The following is a 20,840-nucleotide window of genomic DNA, read 5'->3' on the forward strand; positions in this document are numbered from 1 at the left end:
TGGAGATAGCAGTTTCAAGTTTATAAATAATTACCAGCCTCAAGGATGTCAGGGAGAGGTTTGAGACCATCAGGACAGTTCCCCAGGTCCTTTCTTGTCACATTATGAATACTCTAAGAATAGTGTATAGTCCTGTCACTTGCAAAGAAGGGGACTGTTTCGATATTTCCTACTCATTCAGTTGTTCAATTTCATTGTCATTACATAGCATATATGACATATTCCAAGAACTATTCCCTATAAATATGTTTGTTTACCACAAACAATTCTACACAGATTGGATAGATCCTGCTAAAAGAATTCCATAATAAAGTCTCCTCTACTAGCAAATATCATCAATGGATCTGCTAGCAGATATGTCAATGTATTTATTAAGAGGTAGGTGAGGTGGGTGCTATAAGTATTAACTTCTGGACAACTCAGTTCCCTTAGACATAAAACAAGAAAAATAATACCTACCTCATGTTTATTTTGAGAATTAAACATGTTAATACATGTAAAGCATTGAATAGTATACATCTTATAATATCTTATATAGAGTAAAAATCTATGTTGGTTAACACTATTATGATAAACAAAATCTCTTTTAGGGAAATGTTTAAAAAGTTTGATGTATTCATCTGATAAAAATCTAATCTTTTTAGTTTTATGAAATATTTAGTGCAATAGGAAAATACTCATAACATATGGTTAAGTAAAACTACCTTGATTCAAAACTATATTCCCATAATATACTATTTTGCAAAATACGTATGTGCATCTACATAATAGAAGAAAATAATAGAAGAAAAATTCCCAAATAATATTCACTGAGGTTGAGATTTGACCAATAAGACTTTAATCATAGGAAAATTGGACACTCCTAAATAAAGTGGGGCTTTATATTTAAATTTTTTTAATATTTTATTTATTTGAGAGATAGAAAGCATGAGCAGAGGAAGGGGCAGAGGGATAAACAGACGCCCCCCTGAGGGTGGAGCCCAACATGAATGTACAAGGTTCAGTCTCAGGCCCCTGAGATCATGACCTGAACCAAAATCAAGAGGCTGATGCTTACCAGCTGAGCCACCCAGGTGCCAAAGTAAGGCTTTTTAAATACCTTCTTATGAATTCCATTTATATAAGCATGTGAACCTTTGTTAGTAGCATGATGAACTCTAGACTGATTCAACTTCTGTGCAAAATCCTTTTGTATTAGCTTTTAAAAATTGTAGGAAGATCCTGTTTAAGATGAAAAATATTTGCGTTAATCTTATTATGAACTTCTGCTTTTAAAATTTGTTTGTTCCCAGAAAACCAGTGCTTTGTTTATCCCTCTATTTATAATGCTTCCAATATCTGAGACTCTAACTAATGTTCCCTACCTAACAGAGAGGCTTTCTTTAGTCATTCAATAGGGGGAGATACTTAGTTGTAGTTTGTCTTTGCTCTTCCGAAGGAATTTTGAATGCTCTAATAGAACTTTGAAGCTAGAATTGCGTAAAAACAACAAAAAACACCTTTGATGCTTCACATTAATGATTGCATTAATTTTATGAAAACCAGTTTGACTATAAAACCGGTCAGTTACTAATTTATAAACTACATCAATTGATTATTTGACTATCTTTTCCTAACAAATGCCAAGTGAATTATTGACTTACTTGGAACTGAAGGACACCTAGAGTCATCTAATTAACATAGAATTCAGGGCAGTCCACCTCCCTACCTTGTGATTAAATTTAGCTGATCTGGCCAGGCTGTTTTCTTTCTCTTTCATTGTATGATGCATTTCCTTTGTGAATTTCAGTGCAGGAATTAAGGGGGACAGTGATGAGATCTGAGTAGATAAATTTCTCTGCCTCTTCCAAACAGGCTCTGAAAATCCCCCTTCCTCATTTGACAGATGTGGAAACTAAGATCCAGGGTTAGCTAGGTGGTTGCATAAAACAAAACTGTTAGAGATGGAACTGAATCAAAGGCTTTTGACATCCAATTCCATATTATTCTTCATAAGCTGCACCAACTCTTTTTAAAGCACTATCTGTCAAAAAATAACTACTTGAGTTAATTATAGTAGATATGCACACAGGGCTTTTGCTGGGGCGGGGGTGGGGCGGCGTCATCTGGAATGAGATGGTCAGGTGTAAATATCATAAACAAATAGATTGATGGGTAATCTTACACAGAAGTCCATCTGTGAAATGAGTCAGCCTGGTGTGTGGGACCAGGAATGGGAGATAGTACAATGCTGAAAGCTCAAATGGACTAGAATTTCATCCACAGCACACTGTACACTGAGTCTGCAAGAAGAAACAAATTCCAGGGCTGGGTCAATGGTGAAAAAGAAGGAGTTGACTTGACCAGCTTGACGTCAGATTTTGGTTGAGTCTGGCAATGCAGGGTAAGCAGAGATACCTAAACTGTAAGACTGGGAAGAGCAGAAGATGTCTGCGTATTATTAACAAGGAGGAAAATAAAAAGATTAATTTGTTAACCAAACATACATTTTTGCATTTGAAGGTTTTTCCCCCCATGGATTCTGTTAATGAGTGAAGAATATTCAAATATATTCTTATAATTTTTCTCTACTTTATCAATAATACTGATTATGGGACTTCATCAGAAGATGTTGATAAGCTATTCACTTAGCCTGAGTAGCAAAATGCATGAAATGGCATTGCCTAAGGGCTTTATACAGAGAAAAAATTGAAAACATAGCCAGCTGCCAGATGGAAGATATGTTTGCAGAGCTCTGAAAACTGCTGCAGAGCAAACACTGCTGAACAATAGCAACTGGGGCCTGCCTTGGCACTTGTTATCTATTTGCAGTCATTCATAAAATTTTAATGTTTGGACATTAAACAGAGCACAGAAGAGATATTGCTCTGGTCTGCTAAGTGTTAGTGCTGGATTAAGACCTAAAGTCAGAATTATGAAAAACACCACACCACAAGCAGCTATAATGATTGAGGGGAATGTGACTGCTGCTGTTTGTTCATCTAGGATGATGGCACTTACTGATAAAAATACAAATTACTTCCTATAACTTATTTATGATCAGCATGGAATCATACAACAGCACCCTGCTATCCTGTTCTGCAATGATATATATAATCATTGGCCAGGTTTATGGAAGAAGACTCAGAAATGATCTTTCCTCGGGGTATCAATATGTACGAACGAAGGACCGTTATTTGAGCTTAATTTGCCTAATTACAGCGGATTACTCTATGTTAGCAAGGGTAATTTCTCAAGTCAGTCTCTGCAGATGCTTTGTGTGATATGGGAGAGATAAAAAGAATGTCTCCAAAAGAAGACGTGTAGAAGAAGAGCGCAGAGCTTGGAGTCGGTCAAAGGAAAGGCATTTACCTCTCCAGACCTCATTATTTTGTTTCATCTATAAAAGCTGATAATACCTAGTTTACATGGTGTTGGAATAATTTAACAAAACACCATAAAGGAATGCTCTGATCACAGTCTGGTTTATAACAAGAGAATAATCACAACAAGGAATATTTGACTGTTGCTACCAGATTCCTCTTTTGACCTAAAATTTTAAACACTGAGGAGGGAGTGAAGGTCTCTCCACCAGAAATTCCCTAAGAGGAGGTTGGCCTCTCTTTATCACTCGCCACCCTCGACTCCACATCCCCCCCACATACCTCAATATTAGTTATGACTCCTTTAACCCCATTCCAGGAATGATCTATGCTCATTTGCAAGCTAAATCCCAACCAGTATGAAAACTAACCAAAATATATTAATAGTTTTCTTCTTAGCAAGTGAAATTCAAAAATAGTTCACAGCTGCCATCCATGCCTGATGAATGAGTTTCTGGAGGTGTTCAAAACCCCAGGTGCCTGTGAGAGCATCATGCTGAAACTTCTTGACCTACACTAATGCTGTGCAATATCTCTGCTTGACTAACTACAGACTAAACTTTCTCTGCTGGGCTGGGAATACTAAGTCTCTGGCCTCAGCTTGTGGTCATTACTCATACTTCTTACCAGTGTCCCCTCTGTTGCTCTCAAATCTGTAATGTCACACAAAATATCTGCCCCATTTAAAATAGAATTTTTTGGAACAGATGTCTGCCTGGCTTGGATTTGAGTTTGGCCTGTGTCCCTGGGGTTTATGATCCTGGATTTACACCACCATTTACTTCTTCCTCATCTTGTGCTTGCACCCTATCTTGGTTGCCCTCTGAAATCCATATAAACTACTTCCAGTTCACATTCATTTAGTTATTGACTTTCTATTCTTGGAAGAGTTCCTAATATCAACAACGCAGCCCGGACCTAAAGTTTAAGACACTCTTGGTTGTCTCATTTTATAAAGGCTCATTTAGTTTAAAATTCATGCAATGGGAGAAGTTTAATTTGTGGCTTTTTGGTCTTATGAAGTTGTTAAACCAAGTTTGCTTAGATTAACAAACTGGTTTTCTACTGAAACTCATTTCTTCACCTCCATTCTATGCTCCATATTCAACAAATGAAACATTTTAAATAAAAAAAGAACCAGTTTTAAGAAGTTATTAGAATTCACTCCGGATTCTGTAAGGGGGAGTATTATACTCTACAATACAATGGCTTAGCAAGAATGAGAGAACATATTCTCAGCCAATGGAGAATGAATGTTTGACTGTCCTGTATCCAGAAAAATAAAAGACCCAGAAGTGGAATATTATGCTGTGTTGTAGAAAATTACAGAAAAGTCTAAACTGCTCATTAGAAAAATTTTATTTTCAAGGTTGTTTATATCTATTCATGCTATTTCTACTTCCTAACAAAACATGTTGGGCCATACACTATTGTATAAATTTAATTATTAGAAGCATCCAATTTATACATAATTAGGCAGTTTACACTTTCAGAGTTTAAGACATTTGAAAATGTTTTTTAAATATAACAAGCAGGGATGCCTGGATGGCTCAGTGGTTGGGTGTCTGCCTTTGGCTCAGAATGTGATCCCAGAGTTCCAGGATTGAGTCCCACATCAGGCTCCCTGCATGGAGCCTGCTTCTGCCTCCGCCTATGTCTCTGCCTCTTTCTGTGTGTATCTCTCATGAATAAATAAATAAGATCTTTAAATAAATAAATAAATAAAACAAGCAATAATTTTTAAAATATTTCTATTATAGGGAAATGTATAAAAGATCTAGAAAGAGGTAAATACCTCTATTTACTAAAAAGATCATGAATAAATTTCAGTAGTGTGGATCTAAATACAAAATGTTTAATAAACAAAAACTAAAAAACCCACAGAAGTTGGCTAGGAAAAATCATAAAGAATGAATCTCAATTAATTGTAGGATAAATCAATAAATATTATGTAAAATTCATTATGTGTCAGATTTTAGGAGTCCCAACCTACTCAAGTCCTGAGCATTAGTCACCCATTTTGGGTGGGAGGAGCCATCTCTGGAAAGAAGGAGAGTTCCTTGTCTGCAGAATGAATGAAGTGTTCATTCATGTCCTGGCATCATCCCCTATGCCTGATTATACTCATTGTCTTTCTTCTCCTTGTCCATGTTTGTAGCTTAAATCATGCTGACAGAAAACAACAAAGAGACACAACCTATTTTCCATGATGAAAACAAGGAGGGAAAAGATAGTCATATCTTTTTTTTGTTTTTCTTCATTATTCTTTGCTGTCAGATACTTCCCATGGTGTCCCCTCCCCATTATTTCCTTTTGTCTTCTTCATTTTCCTCTCCATCCCCCTACTCTTCCTTTTCTTGATCCTTTCTTTTCTGTGATCTTCATCATTACCCCTTTTCTCTTTTTCCATGTCTTTTCTTCTTTTCCTGAAAGACTTCAAAAGTACATATCAATCATTAAACAAGGTTGAAGTCGGTACTCAGCTTCTGAGGACTTGCAAATCAAGATATCAAAAGCTCACCACTAGAAATATTTTAAAGCCTTTATGAATAAACAGTGCAGCACCCTAACAAAGACCACCAGAGAAGCCTGTTAACCCAACAAAACTGAGTCTACTAAACTTACCAAAGCAGAGGACATCATCATCTTGATAATTTTAAATATGTCTCAAAAGGGAAAAGTTTTGGAAAGTCTTGAATTTTGTAGTCTGGGGTAAAGTGGCTTAAGGCAGGTCTTTTAAGATAGTAAATGAACTGTGAAAACATTTATGATGTATCCTTTAGTATTTAGATGGTAAATGAACTAGGAAACATTTATGATGTATCCTTTAATATTCCTGTACCATCGGGCCAAGAATCTTAAAGCAAGCCTTGATAATCAACCTGTTGTTCTGATTAGCAAACTGTGTCTAGGTGATGAACTTTTGTCCACATCATTCACCTAGATAGTTTGGTTTATAAAAATTTCTTCAAGCAAAAAAAAAAAAAAAAAAAAAGAATTATTTACTGGGTGTCAGGTTTATCTCCTTCGTTAAAAAATTCTTGAGAAAAGAATTGAATCATATTGACATGAGTGGTCTCAGTTCTTAGTCCCTTATAATTTAATTATGGTTAAATTCTCTGGGAGCAGTGGTCTTAGTTTTTACAGAAGGAATGGTCTCAGTTCAACATAGAGAAAAGTATCAAATAAAGTCTCTCACAATATACTCTGGAAAGAAGGTAAAATACATGCTGGACAATTCTCCATCAGGGAAAGTACCGTACCCTGTGGGTATTTGGAGATATGTCCAGGGAGTATTATTTGCATTTAGAGGCTAGTGTCAAGGAATGCTAAATGAATAATGATATGTAAAGCATCTCATACAACAGAATTGTCATAGCTGAAATGCCAATAGAGCCCCTCTTAGAAAACAATGACTGGCTGATAGTAACTTTAGGTAGAGTTCCTCTTGTTTAAAAGCCACACTAGAAGTATACAGATTAGCAGCTCATCAGTTTATAGTAGTCCTCTCCATTAACATGTCAGAAAATTCTCTTGTTTTCAACATTCCAAAAAACCCATGAAGAACTAGGAAGTAGATTAAATAAAGTTGGAAGGGATATCTACTATCCTAGGAAACAATCAAGATTCAATTTTTTTCTCAAAAAGAATAAAAGAAATGGGAAATTCAACAGTAACAAAATTTAGTATTCATCCATCAAAGTAAAATCAAGTTGGCTTCCAGAAGACCATACGTAGCAGTAGTTTAAGCAAGGAAATTAAAGATTCAGCAGATCACAAAATTAATATGAACCTACAAATTTAGTGAAAATTGGATTAAATTATTGGAAGAACACTAGAGTGCCAATTTCAAAGCACAGTAGGAGAAGCATATTAGATTATATACATCGCATTTTATGAGAGACATTAGCAAAACAAAATGGAGCCAGGAGAAAATAACCAAGATGATGAAGAGAGTAGAGAGACCTTGGCATATCCATACTGTATGAGAAATTAAGTAATAGGGGCTTATAGCCTGGAGATAGGAGTCTCGATATTCAACATGTGGTTCGCTGACCAACAGGATTGGCTCACCTGAGAACTCATTAGAAATGCAGAAACTCAGATCTCATCCCAGATTCATTAAGTGAGAATCTGCATTTTTACAAGGTGCCAGGTAATTCTTACACGTACATTCATGTCTAATAAGTGGTTGGAGGACTGTTTCTTGATCTTACCTGAAAGTAATAATCATCTGATGTGTGTGATGGAAATGCTGATTCCCTAGACCCAAACTCAGACTTTTGGGTTCAGAATTTCCTGGGGAAAAGACTAGGTGATCTGTAGGTTTAGCAAGTGCCATGTGATCTTAATCAGGCAAATTTGGGAAACTGTTCCAATTCCCAGAACTAGATGTAGAAAGACTGTTAAGATCAGCTAGATTTTGACTATAATTTCCAAAACTTTGTTCTATCAGAAGAATATGCTGCTTTGGGAGGTAATGAGCCCTGGTCACAGAGCTATTATAAGTAGAGGCTCACCATCTCTCAGAAATGACAAGGAAGGGAAGTTTGTTCTCTGTAGGAGGTAGAACTAGATGATTCTATGTTTCCTTCCAAATATAAAATGTAGAGTCTTCTAAATCCAGCTGTGATTTCTCAAACCAATTTGTAGAGATACTTGATAATAAAAGCCAGAGGCAAATCCAAGAATAAAAAATTTTGACCCCTGTTTCAGTGGGCCCATTCCCACTGCTGCCTTTCATTAGAATTTGCTGGTAATTCATCTAAACTGTGATCCCAGTGGCACCAGGAACTGAAAATAGATCCACAGGTTCCAGGAAGTAATTAACGGTTTTTCTACTGAGCTCAGCTTGAATTAACTTCGAGGAGTCTTGCAGCTGCCTAGATTTTTCACACCAAGTCATGTCATGGTGCATAATTTGATGCTGTAATTTATTCACAGTTAATTCTTATTAAATGAAGCCCAGTGGCAGTTTTACCGTAATAAGGAAAGAAAGTACTCCTTGTTTTATTGCCAGAAAACTGTTCACTGAGGTGAAAAATCAAGACTCACCTATGATCTGTTAATATACAGGTAATTGTTATGTGGTGCTCTCCAATTGAGCAGCTACACGAGTTCTCAAATGGAACTGCGATGAAGTTCCACCTCTATTTCTCTTTTATGACTCTGGTTATTTGAAGATTACATTCAATTAGAGTTTTGCCCTTCTGTTTCAAACTCTAGCACCAAGTTACACCACTCACTCAGGATTTTGCAGCAGTTATTGTAACAAAATCAGACAGCCATCATTTCATTCAGGCATGCTCACTCGCTCTCTCTTATGTATTAAAGTGTTGTGGAGGGAAAAAAAAATAGTTGCTCTGAGCAAGAAGGGAGAGCGGAGCAAAGGGGAGAGGCTCTGACAGGTGTGAAAATTGGCTTTGTCAGTCTAAGGTGTGGACCTTAAATGCATAATCCGTACCCCATGCCAGTATGCATCACTTGTGTGAGTAAGATTGGTGTTAGGGGTGTTGCCATGACTGGATAGAAGTAGAAAGAGGGGAAAGGAAATGTATGAGATTTTGTGATGTTCAAATAAAGTCATTTGCTGGTAACTTTGTTTTTTTTTTTTTTAAAGAAACAATATTTTCCTCAAGTTTGAATCTAAAAAATAACACTTGATCCTGCTCAGTGAGTGGCATTATTGCCCATCAACCATTTCATGCTAGAAATAATAATGCTCCCCAGTCATGCTCAGTTCTCCCTCCCAGCCCCACATTCAATTTGTTCACCAAGTCCTGTTCATTTTATCTATTAAAATGCTCTTGAAAATAACACATGTTCACCAAACTCATAAGTTAATAATTCATCCATGCATTTACCATGTATTGGTAACATGGTAACAATTATGTGTTGGACAGTCTCACAGAAAAGATTTAAAAAGTGCACTAACCAAGGTCCCTACTAATAAGCTAGGCCCTAAATGATAGAATGAGCCTCTATCTTCTCTCCCTCACATAAATCTCTTTCTCCAACCAGTACATTTGTATGAAGGTATCTCTGTGGCAGGTCTGACTCCACTAAAATCTAAATGACTCCTAACTGGGTGTAATCATGAAAGTCACCTGAATTCTTTGGAAAGAAAGAAAAACAGACAAGGAAGGAAGGAAAGAAGGAAGGAAGGAAGGAAGGAAGGAAGGAAGGAAGGAAGGAAGGAAGGAAGGAAGGACAGAAGACAGGAGGGAATGGGGGAAGGAGAAAAAGGAAGGGAGGGTAGGGGACAAGGACATCTCCTTTGTTGGTTATCACTGGAGCCAAGTCAGCAAAAGTTGACTAGTAAAAAACTAGGCTGCCTGGAATTCTTATCTAGGGGAATTTAGAAAACACTAGACTAAAGGCTTCAGCCAAAATACATAGCTTGATGCTCAAAATTCTCCATAATCTGCTCAGACCCGCCATATACATAATACTTCACATTCTCTAAGGTACTCTAGCCTCCAGTCCATTGATTCACAATCATGTTTTCAAACCAAAATAACTGTGAAGCTTTGTAAATAACTCACACAAGTAGGTCTCATCCCTATAACTCTGGTACACAGGATCCTCCAGACCTAGAGTGTGGCCCATAAACAGCACGACAAGGGATTCTGATTCACAGCCAAGTTTGAAACCTGTTGCCTTTTCACAAACAGCCACTCCTTTTTCTCTCACCACCATCCTGTCTCCCTCTGGCTGGGATCATCTACTTTTTTTCCCTTTGTGAACCCAAGAAGCCAATTTTCAGAACTCCCTTTAATTGTCACCTCCTGTCTAAAGACTTATTTGCCTCACCTCCACCAACGAGTTTCCCTTTTTTGAGTTTTCATAATACTTTGCTCACAGTGCTAGCCTCTTAGTACATTGTCTCATATCTGTTTGAATAAAATCGCCTCTTTTGTTGAATTGAGTCTTCTTACCTGAGACAGTGATATTTTTGTCCCTATATGCCTTATATCCTAGGAATGCATCTAAAAAAAAGTAGGAAAATAGGATGGAAGAAAGGGGAGGTTATTGAGAAGGTGCACAATGGGAGGCATTTGGGTGCTATTACTCTTATTCTTCAATTTCTTCACCAGAGTAGTGATTACACTGATGTGTTCATTTTATAGTAATTCATTGAACCATACACTTTTGTGTTTATCTGTTTATATATGTTTTGCCTCAGTATTTAGTTTAAAAGAGAGAAAAAGAGACGGAATGAAAGTGTCCACATTAGTGAAGATGAACCCAAAGTCCAAACTCAGAAAGGAGACTACCTGGCTACTTGTTTCTCTTCCACATTATCTTTGCCCTGAGCCATTTTCTTTAAAGAAGTCTCTGCCAATTGGGTGTAATCATGTATGCCTACTGGTTGTGTCTTTTATCAAATGGGAATCATGGAATTTATGGTATTGTTCTTGACAATCTGGTGTATCTTTTAAAATAGGGAGAATCAGGGGATCCCTGGATGGCTCAGTGGTTTTGCGCCTGCCTTTGGCCCAAGAGTCCCGGGATTGAGTCCCATATCAGGCCACCGGCATGGAGCCTGCTTCTCCCTCTGCCTGTGTCTCTGCCTCTCTCTCTCTCTAGGTCTATCATAAATAAATAAATAAATCTTAAAAAAAAATAAAATAGGGAGAATCAGATTACCATTAAATGATTTGAAAATCAAAAATTCTGATTCTAATCAAATTCTGAGTCAAAAATTCTGATTCCCAGCCTTTTATGCCTTGACAATTTAGTAGTTGTGATCCTCAAACACATTAGTCTTTGTTTTTTTTTTTTTAAGATTTTATTTATTTGAGAGAGAGAGAGCAACATTTCAGCAGGGTGAGGGGCAGAGGGAGAAGGAGAAGCAGCTCCCCGCTGAGCATGGAGACCAATGTGGGACTCAATCCCAGGACCCCAAGATCATGACCTGAGCCAAAGGCAGCCACTTAACTATAAGCCACCCAGGTGCCTCATTATTCTCTGTTTTTGAGACACAGCTTCCCATTTAATAAAATTGATTTTTCATTTTTCGTTCTAGTACATTTTATTAAATGTACTAGATACTAGACTCTACTACTATATATGCTAGAGTTGGGGCTCAACACTAGAAACTAGACAAGTTTACTGCCCTTAAAATGCTGACAGACTATTGGGGAGAGGTATGATTATAATATAGGGTAAGAAGTACCATAAAAGCCCTTTGTGGAATGTGCATGTGTATCAGGAAAGATGAATACCTCCTGTCCAATCTACCACATATCGGTGTCCTGTTGTGAGCTTCTAATGATACGGACATTTTCATCCCACTTGGATGGGAGAAGAGAAAGAGGGACAGATTATAGAATGAAAAGCAGACTATTAAAGATAAAGCCTTGGGTGAGATTGACAGTTCCACTTCTAAAGTTGACTCTTAGGACACCTGGGTGGCTCAGGGATTGAGCTTCTGCCTTTGGCTTAGGGCATGATGCTGGAGTCCCAGGATCAAGTACCACACAGGGCTCCCTGCGTGAAGCCTATTTCTCCTCTCTCTGCCTGCGTCTTTGTCTCTCTCTCTCTCTCTGTGCCTCTCATGAATAAAATATTTTAAATAAAATATTTAAAAAAAAATTAAAGTTGACTCTTGGCTAATTCTTGACTGGTGGTTGCCTATTATAGTTACTTCAACTAATACTTACTGAATCCCAATCATGTGCAGGGTATTTGGTTAAAGCCTAAAAATAAAGCAGAAAAAAAAAATAGATAGAGTTCATCTCTCTGCCTTTGGAAGTTCACAGGAGGAACAGACAACCAGAAAATGAAAACGACGCCATAAGTAGTATAACAAGGAAGTAGAGTTTATGTTCGTACATTCATGTCTGAGAGAAGCTGACCTGAATTTGGGAAGTTGGGTAAACCTTTCCAGGAATGAAGGGTAAAGAATTAACCAAGAAAGGAGAAGAATGTGAAGTTATGGATTTAGTGATTCATCCGGTGGGAACAACTCAGACAAGGATCCAAAGGAAAGAATTTGACAAGTTCAGGCAACTGAGAGAAGTGCAGAACGTCCATGAGGAAATAAATGGTAACTTCTGAGGCTGCAGAGGCAGGTGCAAACCAATTCATATAGGCCCTCCCAAATTTGGGAAACCAGGTTCCAGAGTTTTGACTTACATTCTGGAGGTCAACAGAGGTATCAGAACCCCTTGTAAGCATTTGAAGTAGCAGAGTGATCTTCTATGAGTTATATCTAAGGAAAAAAAATCCCTTAAATTTCAGTTTGAGAAATTCCCTGTGGTGAGGGCCAGATTGGGGTAGGAAAGTAAACCAGCTTCTATTCCCACTTAGTATGTGGTGTGCTGGACCATAAGTGAAGGTGCAGGATAAGCATGGTACACTTTCAAGAAGTTTATATTTTACTTAGAATTGGGGCTAAAGTTTGTATTCCATATTTTTAGGATGTTCCACGATATACCTGTCACATATACAGAGTCAGCAGCACCTTACTGCTGTCAGGGGCCAGCCTCATGTTTTCATCATGAAAACTCACAGAGTAGAACATTTTATTTGCAGCAACAGATTAGGAAACTTGGAACTTTTGTCTAGTCCCTGTGGCTTCCCAAAGAAACAAAGTAACTAAGATGACAGCACTTCTCTGCCACAGTTTGTGACTCAGTACTAAGCAGCAGTCATCAATATAAAAGCCATGAGATGTACTTAGATGTTTATTTAAAGTATGGGCTTTATTATTGGGGAGATGCAAATTAGTCTAAATTTCAGTATCTGTTGTGTGAAAAAAGAAACTGAACAATTACCACATGAAACTCTCTTTCAGCAACATTTAAAAGCCAATCATGCAAATTTTGAAGGCAAATCATCAGAAGTTTTGGAGCTAAAAAGAGAAATGTCTTGACTAGGAGCAAAACAATAAAAAGAACAATCAAACAAGCAAATGAAAAATTGTCTGACACTGTCTTCAAGATCACTTTCAAAAATCATCTTGGAAAGAAATCTCATATTTGGAAGTACATTTAGAAAACTGCTATACTGCAAATAAGGCCAAATCTGTTTGAATCAAAAAGGGGTAACCAAATACTTCCCATAGAGATCTCACCAACCAACATATTTTAATGTATTCTAGACATAAGAACAACTCGTTAGGAGACCGATGTTAACCTGCTATTCTTTTTAACAACTGCTTGAAAACAATATTATAATTTGGAAAATATTTGTAATTATTATTATTTCCCATAATTGGAGTACGTTTTCTAGTAAAAATGAGTTTTGAATTATGTGTAGAGATTTCCTGGGTGAATATATTTTTTGTGACTTTTCTGTGAGCTGGGAGTTGTCCCAGGATACTTGATGTCATCAACATGGTCTGAAAACTAGCCTTGTAGTCGTCCACTTCTTATCATAAGCATCTTAAAGACATCTGGACATTAAGTGAATAAAACACAAAACCCCCACAGATTTAAATAATTTAACAATCGTAACATAAGCCTAACTAATTCTGTTTCTTTCTCATGCACCTGTTCCCTCAGGAACCATACCAACAATTAGTGCTTCGATAGCAGCAAGCAACACAGAGCAGACACTGCACTGGAGAGGTAAGCTACACCCAGCATGGGGAGTCCGTTATTACAGGAAGACTTAATTCTGAAGGGAGCTAATGAGGGAAGGCTTAAAAGTGACAATAATTTATGTGCATGCCTTAAAAGGTATTAAGTGATTTGGATTCTAAACGTGTCCAGATCCCAATTCCAGTGCATGGGTGGGAAGTTCTCCCCACCTCCCAAACAATTCTCTGGACACCCATGGGGTGTCCTACAATTCTACTCAATTCTGATCCCATCTACCCAGAGGTCATGTCAGATTCCACAGTTTAAGGGGTCACTCCTATAAGACTCACCTACCTCTCTACTTCAGATGACAGTTGCCAGTCCAAATTGTTACCTATACTTCAGACCAACTGGCTAAAAATCAGAGGTTCCCAAGACCTCTTCCTTTGGCTCAATTGATTTGGCAGAATGGCTGACAGAGCTCAGAAAATCTGTTTACTGGAAGCAGGAAATCTGTTTACTGGAAGCCAGAAACTTCCATGCTATCTCTGAGGGAGCCCCTGTACCCACACCTCCACCTGTCCACCAACCTGGAAGCTCTCTAAAACCCTGTCATTTGGGGGTTCTATGAAGGATTCGTTATAAAGGCATGATTGAGTAAATCATTACTCAATCACTTCTCTCTCTTCCCTGGAGGAGACTGGGAATGGATGTGGGGGTCAGGTACCTGAAGGGTCAGATTCTCTAATCTTGTAGTTGGTTCCCCTGACAACGAGCATCCTTATGCAGAAGTCACGGAAGGGCTTTCCAAAATTCATTTTTTTAACATAATAAAAGACACTTTTATTACTCTTATCACAGGAAATCCCAATGGCTATATGAGCCAGGACTTAGGACAGAACACATATTATGAGAAATATATGTGGTCATCTGGGTGTTTTGTTTTGTTTAGGTGCTGTGCTTTAACCTATATAATGTTTAGAAATATTTAAGGAGTTTTAAAGTAAGAAAGTGAAGAAGCTCAGCTTTGACAGGTCTCAGAGGACTTGCACATGTTATGGAGTTAGGTAGGCACCTATTTTGGAACACTAGGGATGTGGTATTTCTATCAGTTTCTTTTATTTTCAGTATAAGCCTATTTTCCTCTTTTAAGCTGCTGTGCCAGGGGACTCTCAAGCAATTGAACTTTGCAGGCCCCAGTGACTTTTTGGCCATCTGCCACATAGCCCCTTTCTTAACTATAAAGCTATACCACAAAATTGAAACTAGAAGAACATGGTACCTCAGGGTTTGGGCAATTCCATTTCAAGAAATAATTTATGTAATTAACAACCCAGAAAGAAACAAGACTGTGAGATATTGTACAGATATATATATATTTTTTTTTAAACACACAAAAAAACCTTATTTCTAGATTTCTGTTACAAGCTAGGAAAGCCTGAGTATCAGTGCCTCAACAGAGAAAAGAAAAGTTGTAAGTTAACTTCCCTTCTGACAATTTTTTTAATCCTCCATTTCCTAAAGCAGAAGTTAAGTCTTTCCTGCTCATATGTAATACCTGATTATCATATACTGAGTGTAGTTTTTGACAAATTCATTTGACTAATATTTATTTGTGGAGTTCTGAATCTTCTCTCATTACCTTATTACTATTTTTTTTAACGAGCCATTTAGTTCATTTAGCACTCGGCAAAGGTAAAGTTTCCTCTCCTAGTTTAAGCCAAAAATTCTCAAAAATAGTTGGATGAGGAGTTATTTTTTAAAAATATCTGTAAGTAAGGGTGTCAGGGCCAACAGTAACAATCTATAAATGCTATTTTTAGTGAATATGTCTGTTTATGCCACAAGACTATAAATTACTTGAAGACGTATATATATATGTATGTATATTTTATTTTCCTAGCAGAAGTCTCACACAGAGTGGCTATGCCAATAAACTTTGATGAATGAATAAATGAAATGGAAAAATTAATAAAGGAAATATCTAAAATATTACTGATTTAATGGTATATTTAAAAAAGTTCTTAGATATACAAATTAGTTATTATAAGGCACTTTACGAGGAATACCAAGGACACTGTTTTGTCCCGGTGGTTACATCAAATTTTGTCTTCTATGAAATCATCCCAAAAAGTAAATTGTGAATGTTATTTCTAAATGACTCAGAAAATGAAAACCCCAAAGATATTACTGGGGAAGGGTGGGGGTGGGAAGAGACATTTCATGGAAATAAGGAATAAACAAACGAAGCCCCTAATTATGACTCAAGAAAATATATTGGTAGTACAGTGTTGAAACAAATTGTCAATTCTGTCTTGACTTCTTTTTTTTTTTTGTCTTGACTTCTTTTTTTTTTTTTAATTTTTTTTTTTAATTTATTTATGATAGTCACAGAGAGAGAGAGAGAGAGAGAGAGAGAGAGAGAGCAGAGACACAGGCAGAGGGAGAAGCAGGCTCCATGCACCGGGAGCCTGACGTGGGATTTGATCCCGGGTCTCCAGGATCGCGCCCTGGGCCAAAGGCAGGCGCCAAACCGCTGCGCCACCCAGGGATCCCTTTGTCTTGACTTCTGATGTTAAGGACTTTTATATTTCTGTATACATAGTTCCTTGTATATATAAGGCATTTCTTTCTCTATCAGGCACATTTTGGAGTTTTTTTGAGAAATTTTCAAATGCAAATTGTCACAGTTTTGCTGTCAAAATAATAATAATAATAATAATGAGAGTGAGAAACTCTGCTCTCAGATTGCCCTGAGCTTCCATTTCTGATATCGTTCTGCATCACAACTTCCTTCTTCCTTGTCGAGATCTCTTCTGCTGGAACCTGGGCTCTTTGTGTCCAGAAACCATGTGTAGTTTTTGTATTACCAGCAACCAGCTCAGTGCCTCACTCATAAGTGGTAAAGTTAGTAGATTCCTAAGGGGTAAAGTTAGTAGATTCCTATATAATGAGTAAGTGAAAGAATGAATGAGCAAAAACCTGCCTCTGGAATATCTGTAGAAACCAATTTCAGGTTTATGCACTGGCAGATGAAGAAGACGGTCAGAATTAATCAGAAATAAAAACTATATTTTCTACAGCCAGAATTTTAAAAATTTGTCATGTTTCACATGGACCTGAGCTTTACTGCCTCACTTCCCCTGCTGTTTGGATTTCAACATGGTGAAGGAAAATCGAACATTTGCAGGATGCATTATAAGGAGACCAGATCTGTGCAATAATAAAACCACAAAATCAAAAATGAAAATTTAGGCTCCCTTATCTGGAATTATGATACAAGTAAACATTGGGTGGATTCTACAGTTTTTTTAAATAGGAAAAAAAATAACCAAAACAAGTTTTATCTTATAATGTTATTATTGCACTTTTCAGTTAATGAATCGTCTTTAAAAATTAAAATTGGCAAGCATATGTTTGGTGTATATATAGTTTCTACATACATGTGCTAGATTCTTATAACATCATACATTCAATAAAAATTATTAGTAGATAGATATTATTTGAACTTCATAAAACCTTTAGAGGCAGCTACGTTTTAGATATTGTTGTATTTACTGGTCGGGAAAATGAGTGTCAGATAAGTGAAATTACTTGCTCACCCAACAGAGCCAAGATTCAAGCATGGATCCCGACTGTAGTCATGTGTAATGTGCCAGCCTGCGTGGCCTTCGTTTCCCAGAGACCTTATGAAAGGTATGTGGGAGGGGAACAGCATTCCAGTCTGGCTTTCACCTGGACCACTTTCCCGTGTGCTTGCTTGGCCTGCCCGTGACCATGGCTTCCCAGTCGTGTGCATCATTAGGGCCCCGGTTCTTCCATTCTTCACCTACCCATTTACCTGCTCTTGTCACCCCCTCCCCCAGCCTCAAACCCAGTTCTGAACTGATATTAATCCTCTTGCTTCCAACTCCGAAAAGTCATCAGACTTTCTCTGGAGATGCTGGCATCCCAGACTGTCATTAGGACCAGGTTTAGCATATTCAAGATCAGTCTGGGGTCTAAGATGCATGCTAAGTGCCATATAACCCTGGCACTGAACCTAGCTGTCAGCCCTCTCAGCTTCGGCACCAAAGAGGGAAACAAGGATCCCAGTGGCATCTGTGCTTAGACCTCCTGAGAGTCCCAGGAGGGGGTGCGACCTACTCAGGCTTTCCTCTGCAGAAACAGAAGCATGGGCTTCCGGATGTGGGTCAATATCCATGAGAGAAACAACCCATGTAGGTGCTCTTCTCCTATAACCTGGAAACCACGACAGTCCCATCTGCTACAATACTAAAAAGCAAGGAGTTGCAGTGTTTCTCAAGGGGGTAGAACCATCGCATAATACAACAGCTGCATTTGACCCAGGGCTGGTCCCCCAGGGTTTTACCCCTGCTACTTAATCAGCACCTTAAGTTGTCTTACTTCCCTCCCTGCCAACCTCCCAACCTCCTCCCAATACTCTGGACATCAGCCCAGAAAGGCTCTTTCTATCCTTGTACTAAGAACCAGAGGCACCTGCTTCGTAGCCAGACCGCAGGAGCTTCAGGCAGCGGTGCACTTACAAGTCATAAAACTTTTTTATTTTTTATTTTTTAATTGTCTCGCTTTGTCTTTAAAGAACGGGTAGTGAATTTTCAATTCACAAATTAAAATTCTCGAGATTTCACAGATGAGGAAAACGAGCTTAAGGAAATTGGAAGAAATGTAAAACTAGTTTAAGTCAGAGCCCACATGTAAATGTAGGCAGTCTGATTTCAGCTCTGGGGTAGGGGAAGGGGGCAGTAGGAGGTGGTGGGTAGGAGAAAGGAGACTTCACCTCCACCTGTGATACTCTGATAGCTGCTGCCCAAGGCAGTGCCGTACACCGAGGAGGTCTTGGCACAGGAATTAAATTTCAGTGATGCTCAATTAGAGGTGACCTACTGGTAATGGCAAAAAGCACCAAGATAGCATTTGGACCAATTTTAATCCCAGTTGCTTCAGTCCTGGTGAACTGGTAATGGAACCACCCAGTGAGCAAGCATAGATCAGAGGACTTCAGATCATGGGCAGATTGGAGAAATTTTGGTTTTTCCTCCAATAGCCTCCTTTCTTAGGAAACATTCTCGAATAATTTGTGGCAGGATTTTTGCAGAAAGCAGAGTACATTCAGTTCTTTCCAATTACCCAAAAGCCTTGACTCTCTGTTGCAGGATTTTTATTCCTTTAGTGCCCAAGGCTCTTGGTCACACCACTTCAAAGAATAAAGAGATAGACCAGACAAAGAGTGGTGGGCAGCAAGGCAGCAAAGTTGATTGAGCCTAGTACAAATCTCCCAGAGAGGGAGGGGATCCGAGAGAGTTGCCTTCAGAGTTTCTAAGTTTAGAGGGTTTTATGGGGTCTTTTGCAGAACTATCTTAAGTAATCAGGGCTTTGGTCATGTATCTGTCTACTTATTAGGTTAATGTCAATATGCGGATGGTCTTTTGGGGCTGACATCTGGGGGCTTATGTCTTAACTTCTCCTTGCCCATGATAGGGACAAATGCTTTGTGGTTAATTGTCTTATTTTAGGACGTTTTGCAGAAGCCATTTCTGCAAAGGCTGCAAAACAGAATGCCAGTGCAGTCCTGTCTAAGCTGCAAAATAGTATATTAGTGCTGTTTTATCTTACCTGTCCTGACTCCATATTTTCTTGCTGGGGACCCTGACCCTGACTACCTAACTGTCCAGCTAACTCCGAACGTCTCCAGCATGTCTTCCAGGGCTTCGTGCTCTGCCTCTGCTTACCTCGCACACAGTGCCTGTCCCTTGAGCACATTACTAGTATGCACTGTCTGCAGTTCCACAAAATGGAACTGCTCTTATGTCCAGGTCCTTGCTCACACCGTCATTTCTGTCTGGATCATACTTTTCCAGTCTCTTTTCTCTTTTGTCATCTTCCACAAATAAACTTAGCCATTATTATATTTGGGAAACCTCTCTGAATCCCCCTAATTACATGTTACTTACCCCTAATGTGTCTTTCTCTGATCACACACTGTACTGTACCCTCTTTGTGATGATGTCACTCAAATATAAACTCCTGAAGGGTAGAAGCCACCTCTAGCTGCTAGAAATATGTCTGGTACATAATATGCACTCCAAAAATATTTATTAATTTAGTGCTGAATTCTTTCTATTAAAAGGAATTTTATTTCCAAAATTATCTCTTATCTATAGGGATTGGGATAGTAGCAGATAGAAATGTCAGGATAGAACCATAATAAATGGCAAGTTAATTTGGGTTAGATTGGGAGGGGCCTTCATGCTGGATATTCTTGATGCGTTTTCCTCCTGAATCCACCCTGTTCTGGGTTCCAGGAGTCTGAACTTTGGGGTCCACATGTACCATGTTCTCTAAGCATCTGACTGAATTCTACTAGTGGATGCCCGAGAGGGAGATTATAAGGCATATATTGGGACATTTGTTTTCTTAGCTCCCCACTTTGCAGCTGAATCCCAGTCATTTAACTACCAAAGTGCTCATCCTCTATGGGGGTGACCCTCTCCTGAGGCTGCTGCTCTTTCCCAGTTCAGGGACAGAAGCTAAGCTAAGTTTTGCCATCAATTTTGAATTTCTCTTTAGCCTTCCCCCACACACATTCGTTCCTTGTAAATTTGTAAGTGGTTGCACCCTCTTCCTACAAGGCACCTAAGCTATACAGCTTTACATTGTGTGAGATTGGGACTTAATTCTGTATGAAATGAGAACCAAAAGGTTTTAGAATATAAAGATATCCATGCAACTTGAATATTAGCAGGAAAAAAATGACCTATCACACTGTAGTTTCCTTAGGAGCAGAACCCTTGCCTTATTCGGTGCCATAACCAGCACCTACAAGACTATATGATATACCTGGCCACAACACATACTTATTAAACAACATAAGTAACCTTGAAAACAATTGATTAAATCTGCATAACCTAAAGCTTGAATTTCAATC

General features: G+C 38.3%; 1 long non-coding RNA gene across 1 annotated transcript in view; it reads left to right on the plus strand.

Moving 5' to 3' along the window:
* Positions 1-17,588, plus strand: part of LOC144321767 (uncharacterized) — a 33,756-nt gene extending 16,168 nt beyond the window's left edge. The window contains exons 3-4 of the long non-coding RNA XR_013387295.1: positions 13,874-13,939; positions 17,501-17,588. This is a non-coding gene — a long non-coding RNA (uncharacterized LOC144321767). The remainder of the gene's footprint in view (positions 1-13,873; positions 13,940-17,500) is intronic.
* Positions 17,589-20,840: the final 3,252 nt, after the last annotated feature.

This window comes from Canis aureus, chromosome 10 (assembly GCF_053574225.1).
Source record: "Canis aureus isolate CA01 chromosome 10, VMU_Caureus_v.1.0, whole genome shotgun sequence".
In the NCBI taxonomy this organism is placed as follows: domain Eukaryota; kingdom Metazoa; phylum Chordata; class Mammalia; order Carnivora; family Canidae; genus Canis; species Canis aureus.